The 17,598-nt window shown below is 40.2% G+C and overlaps 1 protein-coding gene across 7 annotated transcripts in view; it reads left to right on the plus strand.

Annotated features, from left to right (window-relative positions):
• The window catches only part of PRDM2 (PR/SET domain 2), a 119,184-nt gene that overhangs the window by 51,120 nt on the left and 50,466 nt on the right, over positions 1-17,598 (plus strand). The gene's annotated exons all lie outside the window — the stretch shown is intronic.

Here is a 17,598-nt window from a genome sequence, read left to right on the forward strand (position 1 = left end):
CCCACTCCGCCCCGGGCCGGGCCCTGGGCCACTCCACGCCACGCAAGACTGCGCTGCACACGATTGCAACACTCGCGGCTGGCGAAGGTTTTAGCGCAGATCTTTTTGAAATTAGGCCGTTAACAAAATGGAAGTTGAACGGTGTGCTGTTACTTTTGACTCAACTGCAACAGTTTGATTTTGTTTTATAATGTTTTCAAACAAAAGGTAAAGTGTAATCACACTTATAGAAGGCAGGGGATAATTTCTGGGAGGAAAATAGTTTGGTTGGATATATCATATTTCCAGCTGGCATTCTCCACGTTGTTTGTTTTGCTTTTTTTCTTTTAATGAAGAATTTTAATATTAATTAGTGAATCTTTCGTAGAGCCCTGTTTGAATATATGCCAAGACGGGGGTATGGTAGTTTCTTACTAATATAAATCTCCTGTTTTTTTTTTTTTTTTTTTTGGCCCGCCCTAAGTCTTAAATAAATTTTTGTAGCCATCTGAACTTGAGTCCGGCCTTTACTTAGAACACTGCAGAGTGAATTGTGGAAGTCATACTGTAAATAAAATCATAATGTAAACTTGATTTTGGAAAAATGTAAAAGTAACATTTAAAAATGTAGGCAAGAAGTTAAAGAAGTCTATTCTGATTTTTCCATTACATATTCTTTGTATTTTACGGTATAATCAATAACCCATCCAGGGGAGTTTGTTAGGCCTTTTACTGAATACATGTTCTCTGTTTATCTAACTCGATTTCATCAGTTTCAGGTCATTAAATGCTTTGATCATGAATCAGATGATCAGGGTCTAGAAAATTGCCAGGTGTTTTTTGTTTTTGTTGTTGTTTACTGTTTTGAGCTTTGAGATTTCTGTTGCTGTTAGGCTTAGCGCATAATTGTTTGCAAACTCTTCACATAATTCAAATTGTTTATTTAGTGTTCACTTTGTATATAACTAATGTCACCAGCCTTTCTAGGTAAGCTGTGATTTGCAGGGGCTGGAGTTTGGAGGGCAGCAGATCTTTACTCTGTTACTAAGCATAACTAACTCATGTATTTAAATATAGTCATAGGTTAATAGGTTAATAGCAACTTCATCCTAATGCTTTTCTCTGTTCAGCGTACTTCGGTGTGCATGTTTAGAACATTTCATAGATTTTTATTTATTCCTTAATTTTTTTTTTATTTGAATGTGGAGGAAAAAACTGAAAATAAGTTTTATTAGTGTACATGAACTTACACATCTTCATTTTTATACCTGCCCATATTCCTGGGTTTTTGCATTGAGTTAAGTAGTTCATATTTCTTATTATCCTGTTATTTATAACCACTCCGAGCTGTGTATAACCGACTGAATCTTAAGTTTTAGTTAAAATACTTACATGAGACTCCCTCTTGGAACTTAACAATCTGTTTTGAATAGCTTACTGGTAAGGAGCTGTGTTTGCTGTTTATGACCCAAAGTTTAAATAGTCAAACCTTTTCTGTTTTTAAATTAAAGACGCTGTGAAAGCTAATTTATAGCTTACAAAGACCTGAAATGGAGAACTTTTTGTGTTAACTAGGTTCTATTTAGGTCTTATGTGTGACCTCAGACACTTAAATATCTTTTCAGGCAGTGATGTCAGAGAATAAATCAACATAAATTTTATTCAGTAGCAATATTAACTTAGTATTTCTGAAAGCCAGATGTTGAAGACATGCAGCTGACAGGTAGATTGACAGTGGACCTAACTTCATTTTGGTTAGGAGGCAGGCAGAGAGAAACAAAGGGCTGAATTCTTCATAGTTCTGGGCCTCTGATCCTTTGCATGACAGCTGCTGTGCCTACAGCTGTGCATTGCATGTGGTGCCTTTCAGAATTCATCAGATCGCTGGTGGATCATGCGGCGTGTTCTGGGCAGTGGAAAGCCCTGATTCCTTTGCATACAAAGTGGCCCCTCCTCTCTCCCTCTCTGTCTCTATCTCTATCTCTCTGCCTCTGTCTGTCTCTCAGTCATTCATTGAACTAATGTTTGTTAAGCCCCTGCCATGTGCCAGGCGCTCTGCTAGGGCGTGCAGGACAATGGTGAGCAGGAAAGCAGCAGGAACTTCTCTCCTGGCGCCTGTAGTCTAGTGGGGGCGACAAACATCACATCGGTAAGTTACTGATCAGGGCCTAGATGGTTGGCATGGAACAGGCCCTCAATAAATAATTTGTTGATTGGCAAACAAAGACTCATGCAAACCTGCAATGAAGGAAGAGAACACAGTGCTGTGAGAACACAGTTCATATTGTCTCTGACCAGGGAGCATGCAGTTTTGCCAGTGGCCAAAGGTGTTCATGTGTTAGGCATTTTGAACTAGAATTCTGGATTCTCACCTTTGTAATTCAGTCTAACTTCTTACATGTCTGAGCAGCCCCTGTAATGAGATTGAGCATGAGAAGTTCCTTGGATGGGACAGATTAAACTTTTCAGGTAGAGAGGAAGGGAGGGTTTTCAGTGTTGGGTTTTCAATATTTCACTGAAATATTCGTATTTAATCCACGGGAAGATTGTGATCTGAACGTAGAAAGGCCAAATTTAGAAGTATTTATCGTCTTGATTTCTGTTCCTTGTCTGCTACTGAGAAATGAGGGATTAAATTTGCTTGTTAGCAGTGAATGACTGTTGGCAAATGTTCTTTTAAAATATAGACTGTAATAGAATGTCATTGCCCTGCTCTCTCTTGGCTACATAAGAACCTTACCCAGAGTTCTTTTTACTCTAAAGAAACAGCAGTGTCTTGATGCACATGGACTTAGTGGAAGGAATGAAAAACATGGGACTCTTGGGCTTTTACCAGGTGTATGGCTGGGCAAATCATGTCACTTTTTCTGGGGGTGCAGTTTCCATAGCTTTGAAAGTACGTGTCATAACGTGGAATGGTCCTTGTGCCACCCAGCCTCACTGGGTTGCTGTCAGGAGGAGAGATAATAAAAAGGACCATCTCTGTGCAGCGTGTGGGTCCGTGGTACCTGTAAGTGCCACTGACAGGACGTGGGTGACGGTTAGTCACTTACGTGATTCTTGCAGAGGAACTACTGAGCTTGTGAGTCATTTAATCAGTCAGTATTTATGGAGCAGCTGTATAAGCTCTAAGGAAGCAGTGGGTTCTCCCTCTCCCTTCCCATGGCAGGGCCTCACCGTAGGCTGCTTCACTCTTACTTTAGGCCTACTTCTAACCTGTTGACTTTCCTGTTCATAGCAACTTAGAAGGAGGAAATTAGAAGAGTTATTTGTAGCAGCAAGTAGTTTTATAGCTAATAGCCAGACAGTTAAGAAGACAAAGTTTGTAACAAAAACAGTGATGAACTATAAAGAGCACAGTGCTGTGAGATCGCTTAACAGGTTCACATAATCTTTTCTAAAAGCTGTAAATAGTCCCTGAGATCAACTAGTTTTTAGTTTTTATCTAAGTGACTTTTAGTCACCACAGAACAGTTAAATTATAACCAGCTTAAAAAGGAAATATTTCATCTGTTTCCGTAATTAAAATTGTTCACATAAAAAACCTGGAGATAACCCCCCCCCATCCCCCTGCCTTGTTATTTAACAAGTATGTTCTGTGTCAGACACTATGCTAGGTGCTGAAGCTACAGCAGAGAACTAACACAACCCAGGTTCCTGCTTTCATGGAACTTACATTCTGGAGAATGAGGGGACAACCAACCAACAGATGAACAAGACAAGTCTTACCATGTTAATAAAGTGTGTGTGTGTTGCGGGTGGTTGCGTGTGGTGTGACTGTGGACGGGTAGCCAGGGATAGCCTTTCAGAGGCTGTGACTTGACTGACACAGGGGTGGGCCCTGTCAAGTTCTCGGGGCTGAGAGCTCCGGGAAGAAGGACCGGACCGGGTGTTCTTTTAGCAGTGTTGGTTATTTATTGCTGGGGTGGTGTATAGGGAGAGCCACCGAGAAACCCACATGAGTCTTTTTGTATGAAACTCCGTTGTGCAGATGGACATACTGGCCCCTTTCCCACCAGCTCTGCACTTAGTGGCAGGATCGGTAGGGGAGATGAGAGAGATGAGTAAAACATCCAGGGAGGAGTTTATCGTCTGTTTTATTGCAGCTCAGTGTGGGTCAGGTTTACTAGGTGTTCTAGTTGATGTGTGTACAGGCTCTAGAATAGGGAAGGGGTTGGCAGGAGCCCTTTGGGAGAGGAGGTGATGCTACTTTGTGGTCGGAAAGCAGAGCACAGTGGGGAGGACTCCTGTGAAGAACATTGAGGAGGGGAAGAAAGAAAGATTCGGGGAAAGAAACTCACAGGGACATGAGAGGTCACAGGACACTGCTGGGCAACAAGTAGAACCAGAGATGCAGCAGGAGGCTCTGATGGAGACGTGGAGCCTCATGGGCTGTGCGGTGCTGCGGCCACACGGAGCAGGGAGCCCTGAGGAGTGCTGAGCGGTACTGAGCGCTCTCGTGGGTATTCCCATTTAGCCTCTACTTCGGCGTGGTTTGTACCAGCTCCAGATGAGGAAATGGACACGTAGCAAGGGTGGATAACTTGTCCAAGCTCTGTCTGCCAGTGAGTGTCAGGAGTCAGAACTTGAGCCCAGGGTTTCCATGCCTTTTCCTCTGCATAATACTCTGCTTTCTGTCTACTTCTGCGCGTGGTGGACAACAGCGGAAGTGATAGCACTGGTTCCATTTAAGGTTAAAATTAGAGAGTACATTTAATAAAAGCGAACAGGTGGGCTTCAGTGGAGTTTGATGTCTTGACCTTCCCCAGCAGCCGACAGCTCTTTTCGAGGTTCCTTGGCCAAAGCTGAAGAGTGGAGGCCTGGCTGAATGACAGCGGCCTAGCCATGGTGCCTGAGGATGATTGCAGACGGGCCCTGAGCTTTCTGGGTGCCTGGTGGGCAGGTCCTGTGCCCACTTACAGGGCGCTCATCCCTAGTTCTTGCTGGCAAGTGTTGGAGCAGGGCGTGGGGCAGTTGCAAGTGGCTGCGATCCTGTGGAGATGGGGCCTCAGCATTAGATGTTACATGGCTTGTGAGCTTGTCGCCTTGGGCCCAAGTGAGCAGCATCCTAGTCGGTCCCCAGTGGAGCTCTCGCTGCCTCTAGCTGAGGGATGCCTTTGCTGAACATGGGGTGACCTGTCTCTGACGGTTGCCTGCCCAGTTGATCCTGCTGTTTTTGTGGTCTATTTTTAAAAGCTTAGTACAGCTTTAATGTTTTTTCAACAGTAAGAATCAAGGAATTTTTTTGATTTCTAATTCTACTTCTGCTGCTACTGAATTGCTCTAAATTTAGGTAAATAAGTTGGCTGATGTTTTTGTGCCTTTGATTCTTGCTATGTATAACGTTGTTCATAGGGAAATTTATGGATTAACTAAAATTTTTCAAAGCATTTTGCAGAGTTTCAACTGTATTTTAGTGGATGAATTTGCAAAACTCTTAATTTATACCATAATTGAGTGTGTTAGGAAATATGCTGTGCTCTAAGGTTGTTATCCTGGTTCTTCTGTCCATATGGAAACTGGAAGGTGAGACTTGCCTCGTACAGAAAAAAAGGATTAATTATGATTAAGTTTTCTAAAAGGTAAAAGGACCCTGAATGTAGGGAGTTCAAAATTGTTGAGTTTTAAAAATCCAATTGTAATTTGAAAGTAAAAAAAAAAAAATTTGCTGTGCTTTGCCTAGATAAGAATACTGGGTTCTTTTTCTGCATTATGAATTCATTATTGTTTTTAAAACTTATCGAGTATTTCCTTTTCTTAGGCAGTTTTACATTTCTCTTTACAGAGCTGTTACAGTATTGGGTTGGCCAAAAAGTTCGTTGGGTTTTTGCCGTAAGATGGCTCTAGTAAGCGCTTAGTTGTCTTTAACTTCATTTGAAACAGTTTTGTTAGAGTGCGTTGTGACAGCTGTCATATCAGCGTGCATTTAAAACGAATCTTATCAAAATCGGTGAATTTTTGTGTAGCCATTTTAATAGTGAAGATGGAAGAAAAACGGCAACATTTTCGGCATATTATGCTTTTTTATTTCAAGAAAGGTTAAAAAGCAGCCTAAATGCAAAAAAAAAAAAAAAAGATCTGTGCAGTGTATGGAGAAGGTGCTGTGACTGATCAAATGTGTCAAAAGTGGTTTGGGAAGTTTCATGCTGGAGATTTCTCGCTGGACGATGCTCCACGGTCACTAGACCAGTTGAAGATGATAGCGATCAAATCGAGACATTAATTGAGAAGAATCAACGTTATACCACATGGGAGATAGCAGACATACTCAAAATATCCAAATCAAGCGCCGAAAGTCATTGGCACCAGCTGGGTTATGTTAATCACTTTGATGTTTGGGTTCCATATAAGATAAGCGAAAAAACCTTCTATTTTTTTTTTCACACACACACACTGTATTTTATTTTTACAAGAGATAAATAGACTGACACCAAGCATTGTACATGGATGACCACAGCAAAAGCAACAATGATTGCAATTACCAAACATGAAACACACTCATACTATGTCATAATATTGACATTCAGTCCAGTAATCCTCCACTGTAACAGCTGCTTTACTTTGCAGTGAAAATTGATTTGTATATTCTTTGCCTCTGAGTCCTTGTGCGATTTTGAAAAAACCTTCTTGATTGTATTTCTGCATGTGATTCCCTACTAAAACATAACGAAAACGTTGCATTTTTAGAACAAATTGTGACAGGCGGTGAAAAGTGGATACTGTACAATAATGTGGAACGGAAGAGATTGTGGGGCAAGTGAAATGCACCACCACCAACCGCACCAAAGGCCGGTCTTCATCCAAAGAAGGTTGTGTATATGGTGGGATTGGAAGGGAGTCCTCTATTATGAGCTCCTTCCGGAAAACCAAACGGTTAATTCCGGCAAGTACTGCTCCCAGTTAGACCAACTGAAAGCAGCACTTGACAAAAAGCATCCGGAATTAGTCAACAGAAAATGCATAATCTCCCATCAGGATAATGCAAGACTGCATGTTTCATTGATGCCCAGGCAAAAAAGCTTGGCTGGGAAGTTCTGATTTCTCTGTCATATTCACCAGACATTGCACCTTTGGATTTCCATTCATTTTGGTCTTTACGAAATTCTCTTAATGGAAAAAATGTTCAATTCCCTAGAAGACTGTAAAAGGCACCTGGAACAGTTCTTTGCTCAAAAAGATAAGAAGTTTTGGGAAGATGGAATTATGAAGTTGCCTGAAAAATGGCAGAGGGTAGTGGAACAGAACAGTGAATACGTTGCTCAAATAAAGTTCTTGGTGAAAATGAAAAATGTGTCGTTTTTTATTTTTACTCAAAAACCGAAGGAACTTTTTGGCCAACCCAATACATGAACTTCCATGTTCACAGTAGAATTACAGAGAGGAGAGTGTATATACTTGTACATTTGAAGTTGCCTCTGAAGAACTGAGGAATTGGATAAATACCCCCAGGATATCCTCAAGCTGGTTAAAAATTAATAGACGTTTCTTAACAGTTAAAGGTTGTGTGGGGAACTGGGAGTTGCAGCTTCAGACAGGCTCACATGGTGCTCCTGTTGGCATTCACGTTACCTGCTCGTATTCTGCATGCTGCCAAGGACAGTTGCTTTTATTAATGTTAATAACTTGGTCGACATAGTTTAGGAAGTTGAATGACTTGGAGAAGCAGGAGTTATTTGAAAACATTACTATTGTTTCTCAAAGTGAAGAAGATAAATGTTGAAAGCAACCGTTTTTCTTTATTCCTGCTCAGATAGAACCAGTGTCAGACATTACAAGAGTTCTTGGCTGAATTCATTCATTACAGTGTATTTTGATAGGGACACATCTCATGATTTGACACTTAGATGCATATGATGTCATCAAGTGATGAACTGCGTTCTGTCGATGGTGACAGTGACGGCAGCTGCTCGTTTCTTTAGCACGTCTCTCTGGTGCCTAGCACTGCGCTTGGTGCTCTGTGTACGTCATGGCGAATCCTCCCAGTAGCCCTGCAAAGAAGGGACTCCTTCTCCTCCTTTGTGGATGAGGACGCTGATGCTTGAGGGCTGCCGTGATTTGCCCAGGTTCGCCCAGCTACTACATTATTTTGCTCCACCTTGCCTAAATCTAGTTTTTGTTTGTAATGTTTCTAAGCAGGACTCTTATACTGAATAAGTAGCAGTGTTTTATACGGCTTTGCTAATTAGCCAAGATGAATTTTCACTACTCACTTTAGAATTGCCCACTTTAATCCTAAATAATAAGGCAGTGTGATTAAGTGAAATCTTTGGTATTGGAAAGCTAAGTTATGGTGAAAACTAATGCCTTGAGTTATTTTTGCTTTGGGGTTTATGGATTAAACAGATTTATTGTATTCCTTTGAGCACCTCAAACAGTTTTTAAAAAAAATAACATTAGATTTTTATCCCTTTCCAGCTCTTGTCTATTAAGTGTTTTGGTTTTTTTTAATGACATGTTTGTTGGTTTGAGCTTCTTATAAATACTTCATTTCTCTTAAGTTGTGTATTATTTTTGAAATCCGTTTGGAAACCACAGGAACCGAGTGAGACATTGCCTTGGCCTAACTCCCTCGGCAGTGTGGATGGCAGAGGGATTGTGTCTGGGATTGTGGAGTTCTTCCATTTTGTGTTATTGACGATTTCAAGAAGCCGCTGATGTTGTGTCCTCCTCTGCACCAGGGTTCTTTTGTTGAGAATGACTGACTCTTCCACTGAATAAAATATAACTTTAAAAGTTTTCTTAAGCTGAATGTTAATATAGATCGTGAACATGTTTTAATTAACATACACTCTAAAAATTAAATCTAGAAACTGATTTTAAGTGTAAGTCTGATTTGTTTGTGGTATAATTGAGTTAAATCATGCTTATTAGTTTCCTTCACTCTCATGATGTGACACCAACAAAAGATAGGGATTTTGTGTTGTCAAAATGTTTATGGGGGCGTGGCTTTTTATTTTTTTACCTTTTCCTTTAAGAATTCATGAACTGTTTGAAGCAGTAGCTTCTTAAGAGGTTTTGTTTGCTGAGAAAGCTGTTCCTATTCTACCAACTTGACTCATTCTGGAGGTAAAGCAAGAAAGGAAACAAGAATGAGAAAGGAGTTGCCCTAACCTGTTTGTGTGCACTCCTGAATTCTCCTCATGTGGAGCAGGGGTGATTCTTAATTGTGTTTATCCCACAATAGAGTCTTTAGAATATGTGTGCATGTATAAAACTTAAAACTTCTTGGATTTGTAACAAAATGTAATACAGCTTTTTCCACCTGAAACTTTTACTGAGAGTTCTTTATTCAGTTGTTCCTTAAAGGTTTAGTTAAGTCCTTAACACCCTTACCCACACTGTAGGCTGGACGGAACTGCTGCTTAGTAATCTGTGCTTTCATTTTTCAAATTTCTTAAGCATTTTTCTTTCTGTTCTGTTTAAATTTTCTCTGAAAATTAACGGGAAGTAACTTTGTTTAAAAGGTTGAAACTTGGCACATATATTAAGAAAAAGTCCTGAGGGATTATGGGTAAGAGACAAGAAAATCCTCAGTATTCTGAAGCACTTATTGTAGCTATTTATTTCCTCTTCTCATTTTTGTGGTCATGACTCTGAAATTTAAAAATATTTTTTGATAGAAGTTTTCATTATATGATGGTGTAGTTATTTTAATTGTTATATATTAAATTTAATATACTTTAATATTACAAAGACTATTTGAATAGTTTCAGAGGTAAGAGATTTATTTTAATGATAAAATAATGATATTGTATGTGTGTGTATATAAAAATACCAGTTTCTAAGATAAGATTATGACATCTGAAATCCTTGCTATTTTGATACTTTCAGAACTTTAAATTTTATATGCTCTTATTAGTTTAATCAGTATCTGAATGACCAAAACCTAATCTCACCCTTAATGAAAGAGCTGTATGTTACCCGTTATGTAGAGCTGCAGAGGATTACCTTTGCTTTGGTTAAAAAGAAAAGCAGTAAATAATACTTAGGCTAAAATTCCTCTTCCCCCTTATTTCTATTAAAGCTACAGTGATAAACCGTCTTTTCCTCTTGTACTTATAATCCTACCTCTTGGTGCAGTCTTTTGTAGGTTTCCTGAGCCACCATATGCCACAAAAATGAGGGCAAACTGGTTTGTTCACCCGTGTTTAGAACCCACAAACAGAATTATGTGTGGTGTTTGAAGTTGCGGGACAGTTTAGAATGGGCAACACTGAAATTTCTGTGCCTTCTGTTATATTTCTACCATTTGGTTTCTTAGGTTCAGTTTTCCTTCTCTTGCCAGTTTGAGGTATAGAATATGCCTTTCTAGTTCTGTTGGCTGTATTTTTGTTTTTAACCTATGAGGTTTTCAGAACCTGTTTTTCTGTGAAGTAAAGCAGAAAGTCCCAGGTCCCTGTGAGGAATGGGAGGTCACTGCGCTCCACCTCCTGCCTTGGTCCCTTCGCCGTGAAGATGTTAGTGCTGGCATCAGTAGAAACCCGTGTTCATTTCGACCAGATTTATGCTGCCGGCAGCACAGTGCTCGTTAGTTGCAGTTTTGATCTTTGTTTGTTTACACATATGGATTGTAATTTTTGTAGGATTAACTCTGGAGTTGAAATTACAGTTTTCCCTCTCACTGTCATCCAAACAGATAAAAAGGAATAATTACCAGTAGTCTCAATCTTGGTTGGATTTTCGAACGAGGGGTTTAAGATTACAGATTTGCTTGCTTTTAGGAGTTTTGTTAGTTGCTAAATATATTATTCATCAAGTATCTTTTCCTTGCTAGGTGTGATCATAGGAGTGTTCGATAACAAGATCAGATTTGAGTGTTAAGCTTAATAACATCTATTTGTGGTTTTGATTCCATCAAAATTATAAATTCAGGAATTGGCTGGAAAATAAATTACTGTCTGTATGCCAAAGCAAATTAAATTCATGGTTGAATCAGAGCGTGGAAAGTATTGACTCAAGAAAAAGTGACCCTTAACTAACACTATTTCTGACCCCTTTCAGTTTTAGAGAGGTGGAGTCTTCTAAATCGCATGGGCAATTGTCAAAAAGTACCTGGAATTGGTAAACTTTGTTTTCATAGTAAATGACTGTTAGGTTCCCCTCCAACTTCTTCCTGTGTTAAAGCGCATTAAGTATGTTGCTCAGGCTTCACTGTTGCTTCTGTATTAAATACAACTGGATCAGTACCTCGCAAATGATACCATGTTTAAACGAGCCTGATGTGTGTATGTTGAGGGGAGGAGAGAAGGGAAAAATTGCTGACCCAGCTAAACCTTTGAGTGCTGGGAGATGTGGATTTCATTGTGGCATGCTAGAACATAGCCTTGGAGTTACAAGGCCAGATCCAAATCCTAGCTCCACCAGTTAACGGCATGTGACTTTGGATGGATTACTCTGCACGTTTTGATCTTCAGTTTACCTGTCTGTAAAATGAGGGTAACACCTACAGTGTAGGGTTGCCGTGAGCATTAGGCGAGAGCCTCACAGGAGCATGTGTGGCACACCGACCTTGGTCCACTTCGTTGTAATTGGTGGCCGCCGGCAAAATCAGCTCTGTGGTAACTCTGCCTATTCTTTGGCCTATCGTGGCACTTCTGGATTTAAAAAAAAAAACAAAGAAATGAACAGTTTCAATATCTTCTTTAAAAAATCCATATATTTTGCTTTGGCAACATGGAATGAATTAAGTATAGATTACAAATTAGGTAAGAGTAAAGAGCCTCTTTGGATCTGTAACTAGATACACATCGGGACACTAGAGAATTCCTCAGTTGCTGGAGATCTGCTTCTATCTTAAAAGCTGTCTTGCTTCACTAGTTACCCCAACTAGGACACCTGTGATCACACAGGTTGGTGGATTAGAGAACTCTTGGAATTTGATTTATTGCATAGGCGGAAGTAAACGTTTCGCTATTTGCTTGCTGCCCAAACGAAGGGCTTACTATCTTCCGGTTTCTCTGTTACCTTTATGTGATCCAAATCACTCGTGACTCTACTGTTACAACGAAATTTTATGCAGGTGAGATTTTGGATGAATTTTGGATACATTTTCTTAGATAGTAAATTATCAGACATCCTTGAAGGTAACTGTGTGGGAGCTATTTCAGTGCTGTTTATGACAGATCAGGAAATCTTGTCATGTTACATCTTTCTGGATATGAATTCAGGGAAAAACTAAAGTGGGAAAGAGCTATTCTCTTAGGAGAAGTTACTATTTAAGTTGACAATGTCAGATTTATTTATTATGTATTATACTTACTAAATGTCCTGATTATCTGTGTAGTATTTTTATTGAGCAGTCTGAGGAGTCGGGGTTCTTTTTCAGGGTCACACAGGAGTACTCCTGTCAAGATGCGTATTTACATGAACTCACAACTTGACTTCATAGTAACACAGGTATCCTTGAGCCCCAGATGATGTGTTTACGGCTCTTCATCACTGTGTGGGGAGAGGAGCCTTAGGTGCTATCTGATTTTCAAAGAGGTCTAAGATTCCTTCCCGAAAAGATTAGGAACCAGTAAGGTGAACTAGTATGCTTAATTTAAAAAATTAAGCACAGAGTGTTCTTTAGAAGCAATAAAATCAGTGCGTTACAGACTTTAAAAATTGACGTATACTCGCAACTTCTGCTGTTAGAGCATTTATATATATTAATAGAGATGTTAGTGAGTGTTTGACATAATTCTCTCTTATCTCAATTAAACGTCTGTCCTCATTGGACTTGTACATTTCTGTAATGATATCTGGGTGGGATCCTGTGAATCGATGTAGAACAAAGGAGTAAAACAAATGGATGAATTCGGATTTGTTAGGGAAGCAGAATGTCATTGTCTTCATAAGAAGGAACATATGCTGACAATTTAGACTTGTAGGCGTGGGATTTCTGTAATTTGTTTAGTAGAATCTACTGTGCATAATCCGTACAGTTGATTCCATTTATTGCGTCTGTGTCAGCCACTGTGCAAAGTTAGTTCTTTGTGCACATTATCTCAGGTTCCCTTCCCTAGGACAGTGTCAGGTAGTTATCACCAGTATCATAGTTAGTTCCCCTCTGCTCTGAACCAGGATTCCTTCTCCTTAATCATGTCTCGGCCCATGGCTGCGCAATATAATTTCAGTTCTGTGAATTTCCGTTTTGTGGGCTGTTGTCCTTTGGGGACCTATTTTATTCAGAATGCCACCCCAACACCAGGGAGGGAGATGGGGGAGAGCCCAGTCCGAGTCTCACTTTAGTTGGGGTCAGCTCTTTGCAGGGAAGATGTGTGACGTTGGTGACACAGGAACCTTGGGGGCAGGTGAAATGAGTGACTGGATTGAGAGTGAGACCCCTTTTCCCAGCGTGGACACTGGCCTAGGAGGCAGCTGTGTTTCAAATCCTCATCCTTTTGTGAGCTCTTCCTCCCGGACATCTTTGTTGCCTGAGGGCATTATTTTACCTCTACGCTGGCAAAAGAGAGAAGCAGCATCCACTCGGGACCCTGTGGGATAATCCTAGGAGAGCGGCACTGAGTAAGATGTAGTGTTTCTAAAAGGCTGTGATCTCAGTGCTGGAGCCTGTTAGCAGAGCTGGAGCCCCGTGGCTGTGTTCCTACCAAGGGAGGGCTGTAGCTTGTAGCTTGGTTCTTAGCAATTCCCTGAGCCTCCTCACTGTACCTGGCTGGATGGTTATTTACATCACCCCGCCCCCAATCTCCCTCTCTCTGTCTCTCTCCCCCTCTTCGCACCCCACCCCACCCCCCGCCATCCCCATCCTTCCTGCCAGCTTCCTCCCTCCTTCATTCCCTTCTTTCTATTTTTAATGAAATACACGTTTTCTGGAACATTTTTTTCCACTCAAGATTTGCTTCTTGTTGACGTTAGTAGGGCCTTTTTTGCAAAGGGGATTGCTTTTCACAAAGTTAGACGTATAACTTCCATTTTAAATATCTTTGGGGCAGACATCTTTGAGTAATATATATGTGTTCCCTTATAGCTCTTAACAAAGTACCTTGTAGGTAATAAGCACCCAAGAAAATGATCAAAAATACTTCTACTTCACTGTTATTTCAGAAACTTCACAAAGTATGTAGCAGAAAAATTTTTTTATCTAGCAAGAATAATGAGCTTGGGGTAAAGTTTAATAGTAGTCTGACATAGGCTAATACATGTGAGGGCGAGACGAGTTGTTAAGTAGGCTAGTAGGGTTTTGCTTTCAGGTGGAGGTCTGTAAGAGAGAAAATCTGGAATTGAATTTATATGTAACTTGTGATTTTAAAAAGTAATTGCTTTGTGAAGAGAATACATTTTAGTTCCTTCTCTGCTTCTTGAATCTGAAAGACAACCTCGGCAGTTTTGAGTTTGTCAGAGGGGTGAACTTGTGCTACCCCGGGTACATGCCTAAGCCCTGGAGAGTTCCAACCTCTTTTCCGATGGGAGCAGAGATGTGTCATTTCGTACGCTCTGATAGAGGCACATCTGCAGGCGTGAAAGGGGCTGGAGGACAGTTGAGGTCTTGAACGGAAGGGAATGAGCTCATTTAGCAATAGTGATGAAGAGTCTTAAAAATTATATTGGAATAAAAGCGTCTCATTTCATGGTAGATCCCAGTGATTTGGTAGTGTAGTAGCTATAAATTCTTCTGTGTTTATAAATGAATTGCTTAAACCTCTACCAAAATGTGTCATATTCAAATGCCATTGCCAAATTTTTACATTTTAGGAGAAGCAAAATAAAAGCTAGTGAACAAGACTCTCATGATTATCATAGTTGACTGCCAAGACATTGACCCTCAGCTTATACCTGGGAGGTACTCAGGGTGATTGTTTAAATTAGATTTTTGACTTAAATAATTATGGGTATGATAACCAAATACATTGAAACAAGAAAAAGAATAGGGGGTGTGTGGCTTTTCAAAAGGAGGAGACAAATCAATTTTTTGTTTGAAGTAATGTGGTGCATGGCAAAGAGAATTGAAGGATATATAGCAAAAGGCTCACAGTGGTAATGTGAATGCTTAAGCAGTTAGGGCTATTTAGTAATGTCTGTCATGAATACAGTTGACCCTGAACAACACGGGTTTGAACTACAGGGTTCCACTTATATGCGGATTTTTTTCAATAATGAATAGTACAGTACTCAATGATCTGAGGTTGGTTGAATCCGAGGATGCAGAAACCCAGCTAGGGAGGAACCGCGTATATGGGGGGCTGACTACAAGTTATATGCAAATTTTCGACTTCGTAGAGGGTCAGTGTCCTGAACCCCTGCGCTGTTCAAGGGTCAAATGTATTTTAAATCCCAAATGTCACTGTATCTCTGTTGGTGGATTTGGTGTTTCTGGGGAGAGTGCATTCTGGATACAATGCTGTGGTGTACAGGTAGGAGATGGAAAAGAGAAACACTTCAGTACTTTTTGCTGTGGAAAGTTGAGGCCTTTTCCAAATTGTACTGATGTAAAATTGCATACGTTAATCTCAACCAAAAAAAACGTTTTCTCTTGTCTCATTAATTTTGATTTCGTAGGTATTTCTTTAAAAAAATCGTTTATTTTTTGCAGCATGTAACCAAATGTTCATCTAGAAAAATTAGAAAATACAAACAGATGGAGAAACAGGTATCATACCCTTATCAATAATCTTGTCACCAGGAGCCACCTTCCATCTTAATGCAGGTCCTTTTGGTTTACATCTGTGGATAAATTTTAGCCTGATTTTATTAATTGGTGACATGGCTTGACCATTGTTCCTGTGGGCATTTCTGTATACAAATGTAAAGGATGAATTTTACATGTTGCAATTGTGTTAACTCAGATTTATATCTAGATTTTACTTCCTGAAAGTATTTTTAAACTAAGTTTTGTAATTAATTCATCAGGATATAGCATTGTAAAACTTATCACGGGCTTTGGGAGGAGAAAATAGACTTTCCTTTTGCTGAGACTGACCAATTCTCGAGGGTGTGGCTCTCCCCTCTGTTTCAGGGTTGCAGGCACTTGTAACACACCACCTCCTTGCACAGCTCCCAGGCCTGATTTGTTTGGCCACAGGGGACTGACACCTGAACTTTGAATTAAGTTCTTTACTTTGCAGTTGCCAATTCACTTTTTATATGTAAGGTTTTCAGACTTTAGATACATTTTTTTTCCCTGTAAAATAAAGGCTACTGAAAATCCATGAGAAGAACTTGAGAAATTAAAATGATTGTAAAACAGAACAGGCTAGCAAGCTTGTTTAAGTTTCAGAGGTATTTAATTAGTCTCTAACATTTTGTTTATGCCACAAGACTTTTTGAGGTTCCCAAGAGTGTAAGGAAATTTAAAGCTTTCTTAATTTGAATTTACTGAAGTTTATTTGGGGAACCATTTCTAGTGTTTGGAATTATTCAGTCAAAGCCACTAAAAGCCTTTTTTTAAAAAAGAAATTAAAAGCTCCCTTCAGATGTGATCTTTGCTGTTCTTCCATCAGCCTGACATTTGGAAGAGGCGGGGAGCCAGAGCCTCCACAGCAGCAAAGACTGTGCCCCGCTCCGCCCCCCCCCCCCAATCCCTCACTCGGGCTGCAGGCATTCCAGGAATTTATACTGTGATCTGCAGCGCTGAAAAATCCAGAACTTTGTTCCATTGTTTCTGTTGAAGCAAAGCCTAGAGTCCTGTTTTAATACCATGAGCAACTTAAAACCAGAGAGGTTTTATTTTTATAGTTTGCCTTCAGGATTGCAGACAGCTCTTGGTGAGGAGTTTAACTACAGAAAAAGATTTGAAATTTTGCCCAAGCAGCGTAACAGAATTTTTTACTACCAGGTCCATTTCAAGGTTATTTTCTGTGTGAAAGAAATCTGTAGAAAATGTATAGCATATCAGTTTCGTAAAAACCAACTGTTGCAGCATCTTACTGCTTTAAATTTCTCTCTTTGAAACACAGTGGACTGATGGGGCTAAGGCCACAAGTGGTTTGTTTACCCACTGGTCTCACCTTGGCCAGTTGTAACGGCCACTTCTGATCATCTGATAAACACGTTCTTGCGTGTGTGGTGACATTGTCAACCTTTACACAGGGAAGCCTTTCTGGTTGCAGTTTCTCACGTCGGGCCTGCTGCCACAGGTTCTCTTCTGATGACTTCCAGGGTAGTAAACTCAGTATCTTTTTTTTTTTCTTTAAAGAATACATGAAAGGACTCCCCTGGTGATCCAGTGGTTGAGACTCCGTGCTTCCACTGCAGGGGGCACGGGTTCGATCCCTGGTCTGGGAACTGAGATCCCACGTGCTGCGCGGCACAGCCTAAAAAAAAAAATGAAGATTATTGAAATGACCTGTAATTCTTTGTAGAAAACCTAGTTTTGTATATCCGTTTCCAGCTTCTCTTCTCTCTACTCATCACACCCAGTGCAGAATGTTAAACCACTGCCAGATGTGAAACAGTGCTGAGGTCTAACTCTGACCACCCTCAAGGAGCTCACACAGCATCATTTTGGCCATTCTTTCAGCTAACAGTTTTGCTGTTGTCCATTGGTTCCCCTTCTTTACTACCTGATCTGCTAGAGGTCTTGTTTGTTTGTGGGGTTTTTTCTTAATCCTATAAAGAAGTCATTTAACATGAACTTTATGCTTTTTCCCCAGTTAAGCTTTTCATCTTGTTTTGGGC

This window comes from Balaenoptera musculus, chromosome 1 (assembly GCF_009873245.2).
Source record: "Balaenoptera musculus isolate JJ_BM4_2016_0621 chromosome 1, mBalMus1.pri.v3, whole genome shotgun sequence".
Lineage (NCBI taxonomy): Eukaryota > Metazoa > Chordata > Mammalia > Artiodactyla > Balaenopteridae > Balaenoptera > Balaenoptera musculus.